Here is a 20,191-nt window from a genome sequence, read left to right as displayed (position 1 = left end):
CTCCTGCGCTGGTTTCCTCGAGTCCCGGTCAGCTGTGGTGATCGGTTTCCTGTTTTCCGCCGCTCCACATTGGGACGCCTCCCCAGCTTCCCTCCCGATGAACCATACTACGGTGGTATGAGCTCCTAGGTGACCGGCGCTGAGCTGGCATTTATTGCGCGACAGTTGGTGTTCGGCTGGAATTCAGAGCAAGCTGCTGTTGGTCCTCGCTTTCAGCGCCACGTCGTGGGAGAAGCTGTGTGCCAATTACGCGTGAGCTGCCTTTCCTCAGCGATGAGGTCTCCTTCTGATTTCCTGTCTCGTCAGTGTAGCGTCCTTCGTTCCTCCTAGTGCCGGTGTCTCCGCCCCTCCTCTGACTGAATTCCCCAGAGGCCGCTCCGTGGAAAGACACTGCTCCTTATTTTCTTCAGGACTGCTCCCCCTGCTGGAAAAGATTAACTCATTTCTCTAGTTTTTCAAGATCTTCTGGCCTGCCTCGTTTTTCGCTGACAGGCTCAGCACACGCAAGTTTCTGTTTCTTCTGCATTGTGTTTTTCTCCTTGGGTCCTTTCCTATTACACATTGGGGTGTACAACTGGTTTTGTAACTTATTCCCTTATTCCTTTATTGTCATCCAGTACCAGTCTACCACCCGTTTCTTTCGTTTCCTCACCTCATTTTTCCTCTCTTCTCTTTCTTTAGTCCTTTTCTCCCCTCTTCTACTTTTCTCTTCCTCTCTGTTCTTCATAATGTCCGCATTTGCTATGTCCCAACCCCCTCCATTCCTGGATGAGAGCGGGGATCCTACTATTCCCTGGAAAAAATGGGTAAACCTGTTTGAGTCCTACCTTATTGCCATTGGGGGGGACAGGTTTTCTGCAGTGCGTAAACAACATGTCCTACTACACAATCTGGGAAAGCATGGGAGGGATATCTTTGATGATTTGCCTGATGCTATTGTTGAAAATGCTAATGAGGGAGTGGGGGGCGAGGGAGATGTCCAACATGATGTATATCAGTTAACATTGTTGAAATTGGAAGCTCAATTCGGAGATAAAATTAATATTGTGTTGGAACGCCACAAATTTTTTATGCGTATTCAGGGAAAGAACGAAAAGGTGATAAATTACATTGCTGTTCTGAGGGGTTTAGCCTCTACGTGTGAGTTTGGTGTATTAACGGAGTCACTAATTAGAGATCAGCTTGTAAGGTGTACCAGTAACAAGAAGATCCAAGAAAGACTTCTTGCAGAAGCCCCTGATTTAAAACGTGCTATTGATATTGCTAAAAGCATAGAGCATACAGCTTATTGCATGAATGAAATGAAGGAAGCCGTGGAGGTAAAACAAGTTGCGGAGAGCAGTGTACACAAGATCTCCGTTAAAGACCACAAACACAAACCTTCATCTTCCAGTACTGAAGTACATACTGCATCGGGGAACAAGTTGAAATGCTACAGATGCGGAAATCCCAATCATCTAGCAAACAGCGTTAGCTGTCCTGCAAGGGGTGTTATATGCAGCAAGTGCAAGAAAAGAGGCCACTTCTCCAAACTATGCCACAATGCGAAAAACAGTGTCACCCACATGATAGCCAGTGAGCAGGAACAACAACTACCTAGCGAGGATATAGTGTTCCAAGTTTCCAATGTTTCAGAAAGCAACGGCATTTCCTACCCCAAATGTGAAATATTTCTGGACAACGTCAAGTATGAGGTCTACGCTGATTCCTGTTCCCCATATACACTCGTCAATGAAGCCACGTTTCGGGCTAAGTCGGGAACAGGAGTGTATAGTCTGTTAGCTCCAGACATCAAACCAGGGGGTTATAATCAGGATCCCATACCACTGGTAGGAATGCGTCTCATGAACATCAATTTTAAAGACAGATCAACCGTGGGAAAGGTCTACATCACAAAGAACGGTTCCAACCTACTAGGGTGGAAACACCAAAAGGATTTAGGAATCAAACTGGACCCCAACGCGACGGAACCGGTGTACCTGATCGACAGGGCCAGTGTTGGAATGGAAGTCTGCAATCGTTTCCCAGAGGTGTTTACGGACAAGCTCGGACTCCTGAAAGGCTTCCTCCACAAAATCAAACTTAAAGCCAATGCTAGACCCATCATCCACAAACCTAGGTCTATCCCGCTGTTGACGAGGGAACCGCTTAAGAAGGAGCTGGACAGGTTGGAAGAGTGTAAGATCATCGAGAGGATTGAGAGCTCTGAATGGTTGGCGCCCATTGTGGTAGCAGCCAAAGGGGGTAACAAGGGGATCCGTCTGTGTGTTGACCTCAGGGACTTGAACTCTAACATTTGGGTTGACCGACATCCCCTCCCCAACATCAACGAAATGCTGTCCGCCATCCATGGAGCCAAAGTCTTTACTGTCCTAGACCTATCTTCGGCGTACCACCAAGTCGCTCTCCACCCGGATTCGAAGCCCCTCACTTCATTCATAACCCCGCATGGAGCTTATCAGTTTTCCAGATTACCTTTTGGCCTGGCATCGGCGGCAGCGGTGTTTCAACGCGTCATGCAACACATACTACAAGGTTTGGGAAAAGTTCTCTGTTTCCAGGACGACATCTTGATTCACGGTGCGTCAGTTGAAGAACACAATAAAACTCTGGAAGCAGTGTTGACCAGACTCAGTAGGGCAGGTTTCACCACTCAGAAGGACAAATGTAAAATTGGGGTGGAATCTGTAGTTTATCTAGGTCACACCATCTCGAGTGAGGGAATCAAACCCAAATCCAGTCTGGTGGACTCTGTAAAACTAGCCCCTGCACCCACCAACAAGGATGAACTCAAATCATTCCTGGGGCTGGCGGAATACATGTCAAAGTTCGTCAAAAACTTTGCAGATCAGGTGCGTCCCCTCAGAGAGTTGCTGAAGAAGGGGGTTGAATTCGAGTGGAAACAAGATCACCAATCAGCTTTCCAACTCATCAAGGAGGCCATTGGTGATGCACCCATTCTGAGTGCCTTCAATCCTAATGCAAAAACTACTCTCACCACTGATGCTAGCGCGAAGGGTTTGGGAGCTTCACTAACGCAGAGGTCTAACGGTCAAGAGAGTGTAATCGCCTTTGCTTCCAGAACGTTGAGAGACGCAGAATTGAACTACTCGACAATAGAAAAAGAAGCTTTGGCATGCTACTGGGCCATAAACCACTTTAAGTATTTCTTATGGGGCATCCCGTTTGTGTTGAGAACGGACCACAAACCTTTACTACCGTTATTCTCCACTAAACGCTTGGAAAATACCACTCCCCGTATCTCTAAATGGGTGCTGAGTCTACAAGGGTTCAACTACACCATGATATATGTCCCAGGAAGTGAGAATAGGGTAGCGGACTGTCTTTCCAGACTACCAATGACCAATGGGAACCCGATGCAAAACCCACCGGAGGAGACAATTCTGTTGGTTGAAATTCCAGCAATCAATCGAGAGGAGTGGGAGAAATCCATAAGTGATGACAGAGATTTCGCTACACTGAGGAATTGGATAAGCAAAGGTTGGCCTGCTAACAAACAGGAGGTGCCGGAGTCTATGCGCCATTTTTGGCCAGTACAAGATGAATTATCTATTGTTGATAACCAAATTTGTAGAGGAAGCAAGATCATTCTTCCGAAAAACATGTATGAAAGAGTAGTACAGATTGCCCATGAGGGCCACCCAGGGAGGAGCAAGACGAAAAGCAAAATCAGGCAACACTATTGGTTTCCCGGAATGGATTCACTAGTGGAGGATCAAGTAAAGAACTGTGCAGCCTGTGGTTGTTGTGACAAAACCAAAGTTGTTCGCAAAGCACCGTTCAGCCCGGTGGAAGTCCCCACCGTACCATGGGAAAAGTTGGGATTGGACATAATTGGTCCCCTAAACCTACTGAACCAATCTCAGAGGTTCATGTTTGTCCTCATAGATTACCACTCTCATTGTATTGTAACGAGAATGGTTTCTTCCATAACCACCGCGGCACTATTGAGTTTTTTGAGAGACGTCTTTTCCATGGAGGGTATACCAGGCGTCATAATAACGGACAACGGAGTTCAATTCGTTTCAGAGGAGATGAAGCAGTTCATGTCCATGCTGTCCATCTCACACATCAAGGCCCCACTCTACTGTCCCAAAGCCAATGGACTGGTGGAAAGGGCAAACAGGATGTTAAAGGACACCATCCAGCTTGCTTTGAGCACCCAGGTTCCGGTGGAGGAAGCCATTAGGAAAATGCTGTGGTCATACCATACATCGCCCAATGCTGTCTCTGGAGTGTCACCGTTTGTTTCTCTCAAAGGCAGGAACCCTGGTTCCAAACTCACCCCTAACTGGCTAAACGGAGGAACTCCGGTGTGGGTGGACAGAGATGTGGTGTTGGAGAAAACTCACAAACATCAACAAGAGTACAAGCGCAGGTACGACAGTCGATGGGGAGCTTCACAGAAAAAATGGAATGAAGGCCAGTGGGTGGTGGTTAAGAGGCTGTCCCTGTCTAAATCCAAGACTTCCTCATTTACCAAACCACTGAGAATAACTCGGGTTAACAACAACACAGTTGTGCTGGAAGACGGAGGCACGTGGAGTATGGACAACATAGCTAGTTGTCCAAGCACTACAGGGGCCAAACCCATGTATGAGAATGAGCGTAGTCCTGTAATGCCCATGAGTGGGGAACCCAAAGTGACAAGGGTGCGTAAACCTCCAACTTGGCAATCGGACTACAAAATGGGACCTTAATTTCCCTGTCCCACTCTCATGTCTTTTGAGGTAGTAGCCTTCAGCTGTAAGGAACTGTTGTAGGTTTACATTGTTCCTGGTGCATTATTCTGTAACTGAAACTGTAAAATGTAACTCTTATTTTTGGCTTTTGGGCTAAGGGGAAGTGTTCCTCTGATATGTTAACTCATGTTTAATTTTCTCTGTTTCGCAGGGAGATGTGTTGTAATCTGGTCCTTTTCCCGTTGTCCCTTCCCCCCCCCCCCCCCCACCTCTCCCTCCCCTAATGGGCTCGCCCAGGCTTAGAATGTTGGAGCTGAAGCTCCGCTTAGAATGTTGACAGACCACTGTGGGAGGCTGGAGGATCCTATCGAATAAACCACAACCTCTAACTATTTCTGCATTCTTGGGGTTATTTACTACAAGAGCCTTGTGTTGAATCTGTAGGAATGAATTTGTCATTGCCATCCTATTTGATGACATCAGGTTTCTAAGGTATACTACAAGAGCCAACCTATGTAAATTGATCAAGTATCCTACTAGATACATGAGGATTGAGTTGAGAAACCTTCACTCATGCAATTGAAGCTGTATGTGGTTGTGACTTCACTGTGAGCAACTGTTTGCAGGTCATGTAGCATGCATACATATGCTCATGCCTATGTTGAAGCCAATATAGTGAATCTTGTAGCGAAAGTTGAATAATGATCTATGATCAAAGCTGTTGGTCAAGTGTGTTCTGGTATATGCCATAAACCTATTTTCAATTTAATTTCAACATCATCCCAGGCAAGTGGAGGAGACAGGACCAACATCATTGGGGAAGCAGCTGGTCAGAGTGGTTCCGGTCGTTAGAGTACAGACACGGAGGGACCCAGTGACTGAGAGGGTGTGGGGAGTGCCAGAGAGGATGGAAACTCGACTTCTTCATCATCAGAGTCATCCGACATTGGACACTTTAAAGTAATGGTGGACCCCACAGGATTTGTTCCACCTTCATCCTTGTTTGATACCCCCAGTTCCATTTCCACTTACCATTCTGCAGAGAGTCTTTACATTGTGACATTTGAATGCTTCCCACACTGATTTTTTTAGAATCCCATTTACCTGACATTGTCACAGACATCAATAGGTGTGATCTTGATGAGGAGGTGCGGTTGTATGACACAATGTATTGCACACATCACTATCTCTGATTATGAGATATAAACACATGTCAACTTAAGAAGAGTGTGCCTCTGCAGTGTCACGGACCTGGCCAAGGATGGCATAATTGAGATTTAATTGGATCATACATTGTGAACAATTTCATACAGGGGCCCACAAAGTATGCTTGACCCAGGGATCCCAAACCCTTTGCCAGGTCCATGGTGGGGCATCTATTTGCTGAGGAGTCAATTGAAACGGGTAAGAATATACTTTACCGTCAGTAGCATCCATGACAGTGTCGGTTTTGGATATCATCAAGCAGGAGCAGTAGCTGCAGTATGTGTATGATTAGCTCCATGGAGGCACAGGACATGTGCAGCTGAGTACAAGTGAGTTTTAGCCTTATATCCCTCCTTCTCAGATGTGGTGGTTGGACCGCCACAGTCATGTCATTGGGAAGGTACATCATAATTGGGACGGTGGTAACTCTGGCGGTCCACCCTCAAACAGAGGCATTGGCCTATCCCACCACAGTCAAGAATTCCTGGCAGCTGCAGCGGGACCACAGCTGCCTTTGTCTAGGAAACCACATGCATCTTAAGCGGGCGGTCGGACCACTGATGGTTTGGCAGTGATTCCGACATCGATGTGATGGCGGATGGAAGACAGCCAAACTTGTAATCAGGCCCTCAGTCTCATTTTTAAAAGTCGAAAATCTCCAGGAGGAACAAGATGTAGGCTGTAGACTTCTTCTGCGAGGAGCCACTGGGCAGGATTTGCTGCTGAAGTGAAGACCGTAGCAGGAGCTACCACAAATTCAATCTGTCTGCCATGCACCTAATGCGAATCAGCAAGAAGGTAGGACTAGTTCTTCTATTGGTTTTCAGAAAACTTTTTGGCTGAAAATGTGTTAAGGACCAAGTTTTTTGCTTTTTTATCTGTTTGGGCACTTCTGGCACCACTTTCAACGGTCCTAGATTGGGTGGGCACCACTTAGATGGCAGGACTCACTTCAGACAAGGTCCAAGTGCCCGGTTCAAATTGTCGATTTAGCTCACTACAGTAGGCCGGCCAACTATCCCTTGAAGTCACTCCGGTAGTCAGGCTTCCAGCTGCAGGTCAGTACTCTGAAGTACAAAGCAGGCCTCAAGCAGCAGGGCAGCCATCTGAAGTGCTGGGCAAGACTTCTGAGTGTCCTCCGCAGGTCCAAGTGTGAACTGTAGAGTGGGCCCGAGCACCCTATTTTCATACATGGTGAGAGCTTTGAAGTGGGAGAACCTTCTGGAGTTTTCCCCCCACAGATGGTTCTGAAATTTTCTTCCTCCCTGCTTGGTCCCAGAATGTCTGGTGTGGCTAGTGTGGAGTCTTTTGTGAGTGTGCTGAAGCAGCTCTTTTGAAATGCAAGTGGGGTTGTGTACAGCTCTTCCCCTCTCATCTTGGCAGGATGGTCCATCCTTTCAACGCTTAATCCTCCTTTGTGTCACTGTCTGGGGGAATACACAAAGGTCAACTGCCATGGTAATCACAGTCATGTAACCCAGGACATAGACTGCAGGCACCAAATAGTTAGGACAAAAAAATGGCAACTTTCTAAAAGGGTAATTTTTAGAATTTTGACTTAAATCCCACTTTACCATTAAAAATAATTTTTAATTACAATTCTTTAGACTTCAAACAAATACGGCATGTCTATCTGATCCCTGAACTAAAGCTATCACTTATTAAATGTTATAAAGTAAACCAGTGTTATCCAATCGTAGGGTTTGGCCCCACAATAGTGAAGACCGAATTTAGAGATTTTTCACTACCAGGACTTGCAAACCTACAGGTCCAACTTTGCAAATACAATGTACCCTGCCCTATGGTCTGTTTAGGGCCTATTGTAGGGTAATTGTTATATATTAAAAAGAGATTTTTAGGCTTGGCAAAAGGTTTATTTTGTCAGGCCGATTTGGCAGTTTACCTATGGACACAGGTGGCACAATACAGGTTTTAAAAGGCTACTTAAGTGGGTGACACAATAAGTGTTGGAGGCCATCTTGTAGCATTTACAAATTCCTTGTACATGTTGTACTATTTTACTTTGGGATTATAAATTAATTAAAAGTGCCAATCAGGTATTGGCCAATATTACCATATTTTTACGGAGTGAGCCCAAGCACCTTAGCATTGATGAGCAGTGGTAAAGTGCAGAGAGTCCTGCAGCTAACAAAAAGCAAATTGTAGTAAAGAAGAGGGGAGAAGACAAAAAAGCACATATTCGACCTGATTTGCAACCTTCATTTTGTAGTAAATAAAGTTGTACTGATGGAGTACTTACTACAAAAGGCAAATCACAAACCTACGGGTGGAGATATCCACCTATGCCTGTCTTTTTTTTTATGTGTGGATGTCTCCATTGCAGTGGCAGAGATTTCTGCACACAAAAGTATACTATTTTGTAGTAAATGTTGGTTGGCCAGTGTAAGTGGTAGGAAAATTGGAAATAATTACTTAGAATTGGCTACGGTTAAGCGACAATTAAGGAGAGATTTGGGAGGGACATGCTAATAGCAAAAAGTACCACAAAAAAGTACCATAGAGAAAGTCAAGCACCACAGATGGCAACTACTGGCACTTCAACACTTCAACCCACTGCAATAGAAAATAATGCAGGAAGGGAATAAAACTGAAACCCCATATGACGTTGTTGTAATTGCATTATTTCTTAATTAAAATTACACACCACTCACAAATGTGATAAAAAATTAGGTATGATTATTGATTTATTTTACTTGTTTAATTGAATAATACACTTATTTTTAACAAAAATAAATAATTCGCTTATTTTCAAAAATAAAAAAATGTATTTTGAATAATTAAATACATAACTTTCAACTAAGTTTACTACAAATAGAATAAATGTGTTAGAGTGGTCAGTTTTTAAAAGTACTTTTTGATTAATATTTATGAATTAAATTCATATTTTCAAAATATGTCATTTAATGCATATTTAATTTGAAGAGTGTTATCCACCTCATGTATCCAAACAGCACTAAATTGTGTGCTGTTAGACATTAATTTAATTGTTTAAGGTGAATATTAATTATTTAACATTATTTTACAACTATATTCCATTGAAACATATTTAAATAGTTGTTCACATAAATATACTTAAATACATTTTCCTTTATTTTACCATAGGTAGATCTCCATTCAGGTGGCGGAGATTTCCCTGTGGGAAGCAGGTGAATAGTTACTTGCCATCACTTTAAACTCGTAATATAATTTATAGGAGGTTCCACCACCTCATTTGAGAGGGTAGAGACATGCAAGTCTACACTAAGGGGTCAATTAAGATGCGCTAGGAAAAGGCTCTGAATGTTCGTCAGAGCCTTTCCGACCGCATCGTAATATGTCAGACGGATTCTTTTCTGACTGCCGCGTTACGATGGGGCGGTCGGAAAGGAATACAATCGGTCATTCCGACTGGTTTATGATGGGCTCGGAGAGCCCGTCTGCCAGTCTTAATGCAGCCAGTAATCCCAAGGGGGGCTCTTTCTGCCCGAGGCATTACGATATCGGTTTTCGGCAGCCTTTCCGTGCTAGCCTTTCAGACACAGAAAGGCTGTCAGAACTTGACTTTGGGCGCCCCTTGCAGGCCCCCCTTGGGTGCATGGCCTCCGGTTGCAGGCAGAGGGGGCACCTATGGTGCCCTCCTGTTGATCTCTGCACCCCCTGCCAGAGATAAACTGCACCTCCTATTTTACAATGGGAGCATGCATTCCGGCTGGAATACATGCTCTCATTGTAAAGTATAGGAATGTGACGAACAGTGTTTGGCCACATCCTAATTAGTCGGTCGGGACCGCCGATCGGGTGTCCGTCGGTCCCAAGACCAAGACGATGTCGGGCGGCAGAAACTCTGCCTGACATCGTTATAGGGCCCTTAGATGTATATCTCCTCTTGGAAACAGAGAATAGCAAACAATTGCCGACTTATACCAAATTGTAGAAGTAAATCTACACGTGAGAAGGTCTACAGATGTAAATATACCCATGTGAATCTGGCCCATTGTGTTTATTGTTCAGAGCATTGATATGGGCAGTGAACTTCATATGTTTGTGTGTCTGCATGTATGTATGTGTGTGTGTGGTTGTGTGTGGTTGTTTTGTGTGTGTGTGTTTTCTGTGTGTGTATTGTTAGTTTAAGAATGAACTTTAAGATGTCCCTTTCTTGGCCAAGAAGCAACATATGGCAGCTCAAGAGCTTGTACTCTTGTATGTAGAGCCATCTTCATGTAAAGTAGCTGGGTTTCTCATGACGCACAAATTCTTTAAATGGTGAAATGGATGTGTGTTGGTGGTTTATAAGGATGAAACAATTTAGATAGCAAGATATTGAGCCTTTGATTTATTTGATTTACTTATGTATCAGGTGAAGCACTTTGAAGGGGGTTCTTTCCTTTATAGTGAAACACTACTGCAATTTCAAGGTAAGGGTAATGTGTCGTCTGAAGATGAGATAGGCGGCATGTGTTTGTGTTGCTTGTAGCTCTTCCGGTTCTTTGCAGAGAGGACCTCGAAAATTTCCCCGAGAAAAACAAAAGGTGATGGATGGAATGCTTTTTCATTTGAGCATACAGTATCAGGAACAGGGAAATTCCTCAACAGAATAACTCTACAGGATTTCTCAATATATAGAAAACAGGATTTGGAGCTTTGGGAGAGAGACAGCTAGATGGCCCCTGTTAGCCAAAATAGAAACCTTTACAGGTCATACATGCAAAACCTTGCCCAGTTCCAACTACCTCCAAGGAAGGGCCCTTCTGTTCCTGCACACTCAGAACTTCAATGATCCAAAGATCACACACAGGTGCTCCTTGGACAGAATGGGGGGGCTGCAAGAAGAGACCCCAAGCCATCAGGAGTCTGACCCCCACTAAGTAAAGAGAAGAACATGCATGTGAACGCAACCCAGAGTAGAGACAGACCAGGAGCACAGACACGAGGGACTGAGGGGACAATGAAGCCAGGACATGGTGAGTGTCAATTCACGTGTGAAACTTCTCCTACTCAAAAAACACAAATCTTTAAAGAAAAATGATTTCTAAAAACCACTGACACAAAACAACCATTAGCTTGTTTTAAATATATTATTTTTCATATATCAAAGCATATATATCTATCTTTTTTCATATTTCTCTTGTAGAAATAAGAAAAGAGATAGATATACATGTTTTGATATAGTAGGAGAAATTTCATATGTGTGAGGAATCATTTATAGGCCTTTCTAGTATTCAATATTTCACGAAAAACATTATTTTACAATTCCCATGGAGGAGATTTTGTTCACCCGACATAACTGTTTGTAGCTCATAACTTTCCATGGCAGTCAGAAATAAGTGTGTGAAAATCATCCCTGTTCTAAATACATTACAAAAGAAAGCTGGAAAGTGTTTACGCACCTCCAGTCACAGGTCTGTTATCTGGTACGGTGAGTTACTCAAACTCCTGCCCTTCCTCCATTGAGTTCCCCCCTTTCAACCTAGGACCGAGGAATATTTGGGTGATAATGAAGTCTCAGGGAGACCCCACCACATTCCTAAGGGGGCCCCATCAATTTGTTTCACACTACTGACTTTGCGGTCTATTAGGATGGCGGTCGGAAAATCTCCTCGACGGCCATGGTAACGGGAAAAGACCGCCCGCAAGGACCGCGGCAAACCGCCGGTCCAATTAGGATGCTCTGCAGTCGAAATCCGACTGCGGCGGTCGGTGCTGCCAGCAGCACCGCCACAATGTCAAAAGGAGCATGTCCTGCATCTCCCTGAACTGCGTGGCAGGCACTGCACAGTGCCTGCCACCTGGCACAGGGAAATGTAGGGGGGTACCATGGGCCCAGTGTACCCACACTCCTCCAACACATTGGGGGCCCGCAATGGGCCCCGGAACATGTTTCCTACACCCTACCCATGGCGGTTCCACCGCAGCGGAAAGGCTGGCTATCGCCGGCATCATAATCGTGCCGGGGGTGCTTGGCCCTGATCAGCCACAATTGTAGCGGTCTAGCTCCACCCGCCAGGCAAGTGGGCGGACTGCAACCAGCAGAAAAGTTGCGGGCAGAAAATCACACCGCCGTGGTCACGACCGCGATGCTAATCGGACCGTCGGTTTTCCGGGTTTCCAACGCGGGCGGATGGCCGCCGCCGGTCTGGCGGTTGCCACCGCCGTACCGGCGGCGGCGAAACGCCCGCCATTCTAATGGACTCCTTGGTCTTTTCCAGCGCCAATCTCTCCTTTTGAGTCCACTATAACCTAGCTCACAGGGGCCTGGTCTGCATAAATGAGCTCCATGGTTGTATGGCTGAGTCACAGCATCTTGCACCACCCATTCCTGAACTGAGCTTAACCCACTATCCAGAGCCCTTGCTCTCCCTGAGACCCCTTCCCTGGCCCATTTACCTCGGCAGTAAGTCCACAGCAGTTCTCAGATGACACTGAAACCTCTAGGCTGCTGTTTAATCTCTTTTCGCCCACCCAGCTGTGGTCCCTACTCAATATGAATTGTAAAGTGAACCACCCTACACTTTGATGACTTCTGAGGACTGTTAGTGCCGCTGATCTAGAGATTATGGTTACATCTTACACTCAGAAATCAGTCTATTGGTAGTTGTTGACGCTGAAACACAATATGGTATAACAGGTTCTAAATCACAAGCATTATGTCATTTAAAAGTAGACTTTACATTTTAATTTTGATAACTTGTCAGAAGAAACTGCAAAATGTCCGCCATGAGGAAGTTAGTGGAGTAGCGTTATCATTTGATGGGTTAAACTACAATGTACAGAGCAATTTAGTCAGTGAATGATGCCTCATATCATTAACTCTGACGAATTGCTTGACGAGAAAATAAATGCGACTAGTTTAGTGGCGTAAAGGAAGTAAAACAAAGGGACCTAGTACATATTTCTTTGAAGTGGTGACATTTTGATACTGTATGCAATAAGCGCATTGAAACAGCTCTATAGCTCTCAGACATGAATTAAATAGGCCTTAAATTAATAAATATCCTGTGTCAATGCATGGGATCAGTTTCAAATATTCAACAATTTTAGGAACAGCAGTGACAAGGTTTTACAGTAAAGATTGAAACAAGCTGTTAAATTAGTGTCATAACGGTTTAAAAAAAATAGAATGTGGGCGTGGTGCTAAGAAAAAACAATAACTCAAATGTCCTTCTGTTCTTTCATCACCGGTGGTAATTCATGGTTTTCAGAACAATGTGTCCGATCCTCTTCAAATGATTTAGAGCTTCGCAAAGCTAATATTTAAATGTCATGTCTATTTTGACTGCCAACAAATGCAGTCTGCAGAGAACAATTAACGTGATCCAGGACTGTTTTTTTCTTCCAGAAACATGTGGCGGTGCAAAGAGATAGCTTAGCCTGAATATCCAAAAAGAGGACATTCAAATTAGAGAGAGTTTTAGTCGTGCTTCCAGACTGATATGTGGTTATGTGCCACAGTCTTTGTTCTAGCAAGTGGTGGGGAAGAGAAGATCATGTCAACCAGTGTGAGAATAATAAAACCTTTCAAACTTTGAATTAGGAATGAAAAGTTAAACTAATGGTTCCCCGTCTAAGGTAGATCAGATTGTGCCCGCTAGGCAAAGCCTTTAGGCTAGCATGTCAGCGTTGGGGACAGTGTCTTTAAAATCTCTTACTTTAAGCCGTATTTAATGTCTTCTCAATAGGACACCCACATTCAAAATGACATTATATGTGCTTCCACCTATCGAACGAGGCTTTTAGGTGACATACACTGCCCACTAGCCAGCACTTCAAAAAAGTCATGTGTCCTCTGGGAAGCTCGGTGTCACAGTAAGAAATATTTCGAACAAGTTCTAAGGTCCTTTTGAAATGGTTTCCCTGCTTCTTCATAGTTAGAGGTCATAACTGTCTCTTTCCCAGAAATTGACTTGTCAACGTTTCTTGCTTTACTCCCTTTGAACCCTTGATCAATGCTCGGCACCGGGACACATTTAACCGATGAATTGTTAGTTTTAACTTTCTCGCCCCTGAACGGATTCTGTTATAATGAAAAATTATAGCCCTTGGTAAGAACATTGAGAATGTTTCATATGAAAAAAAGGCTTCTATTATTTGCCTGCTGAGCGAACATTCAGCAGCTGCAGAACCTTTTCAGTGACTGATTTGGTGCACTTTCTCTTCCTAAAATGGATGGTTTGCTCAATTAAATCTTTCCTTTCCTAGTTTGTGTGTTTTTTCACTTAGTATTGGTCATTCAGTGCTTAATTTGTGAGGTGGTTGCATTTGGGGCCCACTGGAACTTATTTTTGCAGATCAGCATTTATTTTTCATCAACAGATTTTCACCTAGAGCAAGAAAAACACCCAAAAGTGAAATAAGAGGAAGATAAAGGCAGAAAAATAGTGATAAATGGAGAAAGCAGGGATAAAAATGAGCCTTAAAGAATGAGCTAGGGAGTTAGGGAGTTCCACGTGGTGGATTAAAGAGGCATGGGGTGGAAATAAAACTATGATGCCTTGGTATTGGGCATCCTGACTGTTGATAGCCCTAGCCATGGGCGTCTAAACAAATGTTCGGGCACCAACACTTATTATAGTACAAATTAAACAACAGCAGTCATTGTCCATGCCCTAAGTACTGCTCTCCTATGAATCTCTTGCACTGTGGAATTAGACTACCTTGACTCTGTCTAGGATAAGCATTGAGCAGCACCTGTGGTCCACAAGCCACAAGCCCCTCAGTACATTTTTAAGGATGGAGTAATGTGGGTATGCAATCAATGTTGTACACAGAAGAGATGACGTATTGGGAACCTTCAATGGCTGTGCAGTTAGATTTGTCAGTCTTAGAGTGGTCTTCCCCCAAACCTTTTGCGATCACCCTCCTATTTTGCTGAATTTGTTTTTGTTGGGGTTAAGAGCGTGTACTTCACCAGTTCAAACTAGTGCTAAAGTGCTTGTGCTCACTCCCTAAAACATGGTGAAATTGGCTTACACATACTTGGCATATTTCATTTACTTATAATTCCCTATCAGAGTGGTATGCCATATTCCCAAGGCTTGTAAATTAAATGCTACTAGTGGGCCTTCAGTACTTATTGTGTCACCCACTTTAGTAGCTCTTTAAAACATGTCCCAAGCCTGCCATTGCAGCCTGAATTGAGTTTTAAACTGCCAGTTCGACTTGGCAATATAAACCCATTGCCAAGCCTTAAACTTTCCTTTTATTGCATATAAGTTACCCCTATGGTAGGCCCTAGGCAGCTCATAGGACAGGTTGCATTGCAATTAAAAGGTTGGACATATACTTTTAGGTTGACATGTCCTGGTAGTGAAAAACTCCTAAATTCGCTTTTCACTACTGTAAGGCCTCCCTCTACCTTAGAATAACATTGGATTTAATAAATGATAACATTTGATTGGGAACAGGTAAAGAGTTCCTGTTTGATGTCGGAGAAATTACGATTTAAAATCCTCTTTAATGGTGAAGTCAGATTTTGAGTTACAATTTTCAAAAATGTAACATTTAGAAAGTTGGCATTTTCCTGCCCTAACTATTTGGTGCCTGCTGCCTGTATCTGGACTGGATGTAGTTGGCAGTTGAACTTTGCTTGTTCCTCTCAGACAGCCACTCAATAGAGGAATTAGGTGTAACTGGGTGGGCCATCACTGGCAGGATGGGGGTGGGGCTTGGCTGTGCCCTGCCTTCACATAAAAGACTTGTCACCACTGCATTGCTCATGCAGCCAGCCTGGAGGCAGGGCTGGGGAGGCAGGAAACCTCAACCACTTTAAATTGAATCCTCTTGAAACTTCTACTTCAAAGAAGGCACCAGGTATTAAAATAGGACCCTCAGATCCACTCTTCAGTTCATTTTCTGGACCTGCAGAACGGGCTCTTAGAGGACTACCTCCCTCTGTGGCCTGCCATATACTTCAGAAGACTGCTTTGTACACCTATAAGAACTGCTTTGCTGTCTGAAGTCTGCCTTGAATCCTCAGAAGCCTGCTCTGCTGCTTGAACCTTGTTCCACTCCATGAACCAGGACTACCAGAGTGACCCTAAGGGTTAGTTGGCTGGCCTCAGGGACAGAAAAGCCTCCAACCATCTTGACCCCACACCTAGACCCAGCTTGAGTGAGCCCTAACGCCTCAAATGGTGCCCCTCCCGTCCTGGACCCTTGGTGGGGATTTTAGAGGAGCCCAGATAAATTAAGTCCAGAACCTTTTGGGCTAAAAACTTCTCTGAGTACAGAGAGAAGACTGGAGCAACTTGCTTGCCTATCCACCAAAGGTGCATTCCGGTCGGCCTGATATCACGACAGCTTCTGCCGGCACAGCACCACCAAACACGTGCATGGGCCACCTGCCATTTTATGAGTTCAACTCGTGTCTGGCAGGCTTTTCTTTTACTGTTCTCACGGCTGTGCCTTGAAAGCGGGCACCACAATGAGAACGCAAGAGCAGTTCCAGCACGGCATGGACTGTGAAGTCCATGCTGTGCTGGAACTTGGGGTGCATGCAAATAGGAAGGGACATGTTGTGCCCCCCTGAATGCATTCCCATATCAGTGAGGGGGGCCTTTGTTTCCCCACCACCAGCCTTTTCATGGTGGGCTCAATGTCATGAAAAGGCTGGTGGTGGGGAAACTCTTAATATACTCGGCATACCGCGGCAGTCCTGCCTTGCATATTGTATACCCCTGTCTGCTGCGCTACCCTCAGGGCACAGGGGTTCTCTGGCACAGCCAGTGCAGCGGTGGACGGCCGAATGGAGCCCTTGTAATAACATCCACATATCAATCAAGTCATTGGGTTAAAAACAAACACATTTAATACATCAGTGCTCACAGCCTTAATATTAATAATTGTTTTAGTCTAACACTATATTGAATTCTTTCTAACAACAGACAAGAGTAAACTCTCAACATAACAATGGAATTGAGCCCTTCATGGATCTCAGTTTATTTAATTAACTGTTTTGTATTGTCCCACTGCTCCCGTTTTTCCCACTCTCTCACAATAATTGATTCAGTTACCCTATTTGTCATTTAATAATTTCCTTTAGTCTCTGTTTCTGGTTTACGTGCGAGTAAAAATGAATGCAATTAATTACAATAGATTCTATAATACAAGTGACTCCAAAAGAGGAAACTTGGAGAGTTCTTGATCTGCTTTCATCCATATTTTCACCACAAAAAGTAACTTCAGAAAAATGTTTTTTCTTTTGTATTTTCTCAATATTTCCATTTCACATGGAAATATAGTGTTGACCTAACACTGCATATGTTGCAGCCAGTGCAGTTATTGGCACAGACTCACAGGCAATGTCTGAAAGAAGTTCCACCTGCTTGCACTTAGCAATAGGTTTTCCGAAATAAACGACCTGGAGGTATTAGACGGACTCAGCAATATACCTGTGGATGGGAAAGCATCATTTTCTAACTCACCCGTTAACATGCTTCATTTTGGCACTGTTCCCCCCTTTGATATTACTTTGAAACTAGGGTACTCTACCATGAGAATTTTGAGATGGAATGTAGACGGTCTCTAATCTAAAGTTATGCTACCCTAATGGTTAGCCTTCATAAGACTGTTTGATGTACTTGTACAGGACACTGGGGTAACACGGGACCTACTAATTGATGGTTTTGAACGTTAGAGCACTCCAAGAACTCTCTCACTGTGTGGGTGGGCATCGGGCGGCTTGCCATTTGTGTGAATCTCCTGGTCGGAGGTATCATTAAGATCATAGCAACCAGTAGTGCTAATTTACAGGTTTTGAGTTTCAGAAGGGCCACAGCTACGTTTTTAATTTTTTATAATAATGTCCCAAACACAAAATTCCTGACTTCATTCACATATATTCCTCCCTTCAGGAAGCAGTTGCTGCTAAAGGTTAACTGGCATGGTTTTATTTGGCTGTAGACTTTAACACCAAGATCCCCACTAACATTAACCTTTATCCATCTCTAGTTTAGTTACAGGAAATAACATTGTAAAACCTGTGAATGATGTTGACACTAGAGGTTTGGAGTTGAAGAATTTCCTGGTTTACCAGGATTTGTATAATGTAATAGATATCGCTGGCGTTGTTAATCACTCAATACCTACCTATAGAGGCAGAGGTTGTTCCTTGACGATAGATTATTTCTTTCTATCATCCAATTTGATAAATCTTGTGCTACTTAGGAATACAGTTCCATCTATTTATGAGGATCATAACCCCTATGAAATCTTATTTATCTTGCCACCTAAGCCACAGTCGAGAAAGGAATGTGGAGCGAGCCATTTGCAGACAACTAGCAATGGTTTATGACTGAAGTGGAGAGCAATCGAAACTACCCAACTTTTTTACACTATGGTCATTGTTAGACCTGGCACCATTGGCGTGGGTCACCCTTCCATTTTTGTCTGTGCCTCAATGTGTTTTTGTGTTGGTGTTAGCTGCTCAGGGCACTGTGCCACTGCCATCCAGTGCCACAGTGCAAGTGCTCCCTATGGTAAAATGTATTATGTGAATTGACTTCCACGTTTGGCATATTTGGTTTACTGTCAGTCCCTAGTAGAGTGCACCAGGGGTGCCAAGGGCTTGTATATTCAAATGCTGCTAGTGGGCTTGCAGCACTGGTTGTGCCACCCACCGAAGCAGCGGGGTAAAAATATGTCTAGGATCTGCCACTGCAGGACCTGCGTGCGGTCTGGTACTGTCGCGCTGACTGAGCAAGTGTCCCCACTTGCCAGTCCCTAAACTTTCCCTTAACTACATGTTAGTCACCCCTCTGGTAGGCCCAAGCGCAGGGTGCATTGTAGGCATAAGGTAGGACATGCCCTGATGTGTGTGGCATGTCTTAATAGTGAATTACAGCCATTTTCGTTTTTCACTATTGAAGGCTACCTGCTCTCCATAGGCCAGAATGGGCTGATGGGATCGCTACACGCTGTGACCCCAGTGGACTCAGAGAGCATGGTAGAAAGTCATGTTTAGTATGCCTGAACTTGGGATAATAAAATACATCTTTTAGTAAAGGTTATTTTAATATCCTGGGTTTGCAAATGCTACTTTTAGAAAGTTAGCCTTTGCGTGCCTGACCATCTCAGTCCGCCTCTGCTGTGGGTGTGGGTTCTGCCTAGCAACAGTACAGGAGCAGGGCCGGGGGATTCCAGGAGACAGGTTGGCTGCCAGGTGGTGGGTAGAGAGATCGCACCAGGATGGGTGGGAGGAGTACACCCTGACTCTTGAATAGACCTGTGCTCTGCCACCACAAAGCCGGCTCCGCCCCCTGTGGAGCGGCTGATGTCTCTGCCCTGCTGCTGAAAGGAAAGAGCAGAGTCACCAAAACAAAGTACTCCAGAACTGGACTGAGCCAGGCCCAGGCCCCCTGGCGCTAAAGAACAAAAGAATCACTGTATAAAAGTAGGAGCCTGGCTCCTAAGAAATCAGATCCAGATTGAACCACGAAGGAACTCTGCCCGACTAGAAGGACCTGGAAGAAGCTGAAGGAGGAGTAACTTTCCCTGACCTGAGGGATTGGCCTGCAGTAGGTGCCTTGGTGAGGAAGGAGAGGAAAAAGACTGAAAGAGACTTTTGCACTTTGTTCTTCAACTATTTCCAAGGGCTTGGAAGAAGAGCTTGCCCCCTGAACTGAACCCCAGGACCAGTGGGTTCACCGTGTCTCCGCTCGTCTGAGAACTCGAGCCGTGTGCTTTCTCCCGTCGGAGTGCTCTGCGCACCTTGCCACCCCTCCTAGGGCCGTGACACCCAGAAGCCTGGCCGCCTCCCCTCGCCGAGAGCCCCGCTCTACCTGAGTCGCTCTGAACCCATCGAGGCTGGCCGCCCCGCTTCCCTGTCACCTGCCTGCCACTGGAGCGTGCCTGGTGCCCTCTCGCCCTCCCGCCGGATTTCTAATTGGGAAGTGAAATCAAGCCTCGGACGGCCGCCCGTACGTCGTAGCGTATCCGGCCGCCCCGCTTCACCTCCCAGCCTGAGTCGGACCGTGCCGCCCTCCGCAGTGACCTCCCGCACAGTCCGTGTCGAAGGCCCTGGGCCGCACCTGTCTACCGAGAGCCGCCCGCTGAATTCTTGATCCGGAGACCCGCGAGGTGCAGAACCTGCATCTCCCCCGAAGACTCGTCCAAGCACATCGCACGTTCCCAGGTACAGTGAACTCTCTATCGGACTCGGGGTCCGCAACGTTCTGATTTCCCCGTATCACTGTACCCCGGGTGCACTGCGCATCATCGTGACTGGACCGACTCAACCGAGCCCTGTGAAGCGCTCGTGATTGAATAAGTTACCACAGAAAAGAACA

The sequence above is a fragment of the Triturus cristatus genome, chromosome 3_2 (genome assembly GCF_964204655.1).
Source record: "Triturus cristatus chromosome 3_2, aTriCri1.1, whole genome shotgun sequence".
NCBI classification, from domain to species: domain Eukaryota; kingdom Metazoa; phylum Chordata; class Amphibia; order Caudata; family Salamandridae; genus Triturus; species Triturus cristatus.
This window is presented reverse-complemented; position numbering follows the sequence as displayed.